The sequence below is a fragment of the Ricinus communis genome, chromosome 1 (genome assembly GCF_019578655.1).
Source record: "Ricinus communis isolate WT05 ecotype wild-type chromosome 1, ASM1957865v1, whole genome shotgun sequence".
In the NCBI taxonomy this organism is placed as follows: Eukaryota; Viridiplantae; Streptophyta; class Magnoliopsida; order Malpighiales; family Euphorbiaceae; genus Ricinus; species Ricinus communis.
In genome coordinates this window covers 32,607,341-32,611,894 of record NC_063256.1, presented here as the reverse complement: position 1 = coordinate 32,611,894, position 4,554 = coordinate 32,607,341, and the positions used below count along the sequence as shown (strand labels likewise).

The following is a 4,554-nucleotide window of genomic DNA, read 5'->3' as shown; positions in this document are numbered from 1 at the left end:
CTGAATAATGTTAAAACAAATAGGAGTCATCCAAATAATAATGCCTACAAACAGATAAAAATCTTTTCTTTTCTTGCCATATTAAATCAGGTCTCATAATGCCACAAGCCAAGTAATTTACAATGTCAGCATATCATCGCTCATAATTTACAACAAGCAATTCTTCATCAGGAAAGGTTTCATTAATTACTTTTTTAGAACCAAGATTATCAAAATCGGAAATCAACCTAGAAAGGTGATCAACAACCACATTTTCACTGCCATTTTTATCTTTTTATTTCTATATCAAATTCATGCAATAAGAGTACCTACCTAATAAGCCATGGTTTAGCATTAGGCTTAGTTAAAAGATATCTCAAAGCTGCATGATCTGAATGCGCAATAAATTTAGATCCCACTAAGTAAGATCTAAATCTGTCTAATGAAAATACAATAGCTAGAAATTCATTTTTAATTATTAAATAGTTCATTTAGGCATCATCAAGAGTTTTGCTAGCATAATATATCACATGTAAAGGTTTATCAACTCTTTGATCTAGAACTGCTCTTATAGCATAATTAGATGTGTCACACATTATTTCAAAAGGAAGAGATCAATCAGGTGCCATAATGACAGGTACACTAGTCAACTTTTCTTTCAAAGTATTAAAAGAAAAAAGGCATGCATCATTAAAAATAAAGTTAACATCCCTAACCAGCAACTCAGTTAAAAAGTAAGCAAGAAAAGTCTTTAATAAAATGTCTACAAAATCCTGCATGACCAAGAAAACTTCTAATGCCCTTTACTGAAGTAGGCGGGGGCAATTTAGTAATTAAATTAATTTTTGCCTTGTCGACTTCAATACTTTTATTAGAAACTACATGCCCTAGGACAATGCCATGTGTAACCATAAAATGGCTCTTTTTCCAAATCAAAGTAAAATTACACTCAATGCATTTTTGAAGCACACATGTCAAATTACTTAGACATGCATCAAATGTGGAGCCAAAAAAACTAAAAAATTATCCATAAATATCTTAATGCTGTCTTCTAACATATTAGAGAAAATATAAAGTATATATCTTTGAAATGTTGCAGGTGCATTACAAAGTCCAAATGACATCCTTCTAAATGCAAAAGTTCCAAAAGGGCATTGTCAAAGTTGTATTCTCTTGATCTTCAGGTGCAATGGGTACCTGATAATACTCTGAAAGTCCATCAAAAAAACAGAAAAATCCATGTCCTGCTAAACGCTCCAAAATCTTATCAATAAAAGGAAGGAACCAAAATACTTCACATATAAAATACTTTACATATTTAAATCAAAAAGTTAAAATTGGTCAAATCAAATAAATAAAAATATTAGTGAAAAAAAATAAATACTTATTACTTATTCTAAATCAAAAAATAAAATAAATTAAAATTTTATTATTAAAATTTTATTATTAATATTAATTACATTCCATAATTATTAAATATTCCTTCTTTGTTGTAGTGTTTAGCTTCCTATAGTCAATACATATTCTCCACCCTATAGTCATTCTTGTGGGAACTAACTCTCCTTTTTCATTCTTGACAACTATAATACCTGAATTTTTAGGCACTACATGTATAGGGCTTACCTAATTACTATCAGCTATACGATATATAATACCTCTATCCAATAGTTTTTTATTTTCACCACTACTTTCATGTTAGGATTAAGCCTTCTTTAGGTATTTCTAACAACCTTGGCATTGCCCTTTAAAATAATCTTATGCATACACATTGTTGGACTAATACCCTTAATGTTAGAAATTTCTCACCCAATGGCTTTCTTAAGTCTTCTCTAATAGTTGCGACTTCTTCTGAAGGAGAAAGATCAGAAGCTACAATAACTGGGTATGTATTCTCTTTTACCAAGAAGACATATTTAAGTGTGTTAGACAACTCTTTAAGCTCAAGTTTAGGTGGTTCATTAATAATTTCTATTTCATTTCCAATAGAAGAATCTAAAGGTTCAATGTTGCTTTCATGAAGTGTCATTGGAATAGCTTCATCTAACTTATCATAAAAGTTTAAGACTTCCTCATCTAAGTTTCTTATATTTCTTCTAATTTTAATGTAACCTCTAACTTTTATCATTCCTATACTGTAAGTATGTTTCATAAATAAAATAATCCAAACAATCAATATATGAATATTCATCAATTGAAGTGTTAGGAGATAGAGTTAGAGACTCAAACACTTTATATTCTACAGTCTCTCCGAAGATTGTCATAGTCAGCTTTCCATTGTGCACATCAATAACTGTTTTAATAATTGCCATGAAAGGTCTACTAAGGAGTATTGTTTGCTCATTATCCCTTGCTGATGTGCTTTTCATGTCAAGAACCACAAAGTTAGCAGGGATTATCAGTTTTTCTACTTGAATCAGCAAGTCCTCCACTATGCTTCTTGGATACTTAATTGAACTATTAGCTAGTTATAGAGATATGGTGGTTAGTTTCAATTCTTCCAAACCAAATTATGCTTATATTGAGTATGGCATCAAGTTGATGCTTGCTCTCAAATCTAATGGCTTTTGTAACTTTCTTATCCCCTATTATAATATTAACGATAAAGCTCTGAGGATCTTTCATCTTTGGGGTAATTGTTATTGAAGAACAACACTTGTTGTTTCAAACACCATAACTTTCTCATTATTCTCATATCTCCTTTTATTGGAATTAAGCTCCTTGAAGAACTTGGCATGAGCTGGCAATACTTCTAATAACATCCAATAAAGGCAAATTAATATTAACTTTAGAAAACATATCAAAGATTTCAGAAAATTACTTATCCTATTTGCTTTCTTTCAATCTGTTACGGAATGGAATAGGAGGCTCATAAGGCTCAACTACCTTATGGAACTTAGGTCCTGAAAACGCCTCTTTATCTTTCTTCTTTTGCCCAAGATCTGGTTCTACTCTTCCTTCTTTTTCTACACCTCCTTCTTTTTGTACACCTCCTTTAATTATTTACACATCAACTAATCCATCTTATTTTTATGTACCTGCATAAGAAGAATCTTTCTCTATTATAGTTTTAACATTATTAACAAATAACTCACCATACTTTAGAATAGTGATAACTTTAGCTTGCTTAGGTTGACTTGACAATTTTTCTTTCTTATTTTTTTGTACAGCTTTAGCAATTTGCCTAATTTTAGTTTCTAATCACTTCATTGAAGCTTCAATAGAATCAGTTTTCTTTTCATTCCTCTACATTCTATCATGGGTAGCTATCATAAAATATTAGAATGTTTTTTTTTAAGCTTAGTTTTCTTTGAGGAGCTTGTCCTTGATTTTAGAATGGAGGGTTTTGATTTCTTAGATATTGAGGCTCTTGGTTTTAATATTGGGGCTGATTTTGGCTCCTCAATAACCATGGTAGGTTGTGGTCATTATTTTTCTAGGAAAAATTTGGATGATTCCTCCAACTCGAATTATAAGTGTTGGAATATAGATTATTCCTAGGTTGCCTAGGCTGATAAGATACCATCAAGTTAATTTGTTCATAATCATTTCCTGCATAATTCTCATAAGATGAGCAAACATTAGCACCATGACCATAAACACCATATATGCCACAAACCTAATTGCTTGGTATATTCTTAGTTGAAGCAAGTACTTTAACTTGTTTAGTTAACTCAACTATTTGTATAGTCATTTCATTATTAGAAACAACTTCATTTACTCCTACTCTTTTTGTTCTCACACTTTTTTTTGCAAATTGGCTCCTAACATCTTAAAGATATCATAAATCTCATTAGCAATTTTTTCTAACATAGCATCCTCCAGCTGCATTATCAACCATACATTAATATTGTCATGTTAAACCATCATAGTATGATTGGTTAGTTACAAAAAGTGGGTATCCATGATGTGGGCATAGCAATAAAAGTGACTTGAAGTGATCACATGCTTCATATAAGAATTTAGTATCCTTTTGATAAAAGTTAAAAATTTCAGCTCTTAATTCTTTAGTCTTTTGGTGTGAGTAAAATTTACTCTTTAAATTTTTGATATACTTCATCGCAAGTTCTCAAATAATTAGGAGGGAAGATTGAACTCCTCTTATTTAACTAGTCTCCACTTGTTTCATTTCTTCTGGAACAATCACAAACACTTTTTTGATTATGGAGCTACTACCAGAAATTCAATGCGTAATCTTAGCATTCAATTTGTATTCCTGAATAATCTCATTTTTCAATTATTCTTTGTAGAGATTTCTTTTTCAAAATCCTTCTATAAGCACAACACTTATGTAGTTATCCTTTTAACTATCTTAAATAAAATAAACTTAAAGTAGTTATCCATAATTACATAATAACGAATTAATTTTCCTTTATGGACCTTATATTTTTTGCTAGGCCATCGAAATTAGTAGTCCACGCATCTTTATTTTGAGTCTCAGCAGCGGCAGTCCAATTTAAGTCCATTTATATATATTTAGCTTATGTTCTTCCTTTTTGGCTATTAACACTTGATATTAGATAATAAAGTTAAAGTGAGGTAATAAACACATATTTCTATATATTATGTATATAGAAT

At 30.3% G+C, this 4,554-nt stretch overlaps 1 non-coding gene across 1 annotated transcript; it reads left to right on the top strand.

Annotated features, from left to right (window-relative positions):
- The first annotated feature begins 3,874 nt into the window (after positions 1-3,874).
- LOC125369078 lies at positions 3,875-3,982 on the top strand. Its single transcript, XR_007214571.1, has one exon. It is a non-coding gene; the product is annotated as a small nucleolar RNA R71 (small nucleolar RNA).
- The last annotated feature ends 572 nt before the right edge of the window (positions 3,983-4,554 follow it).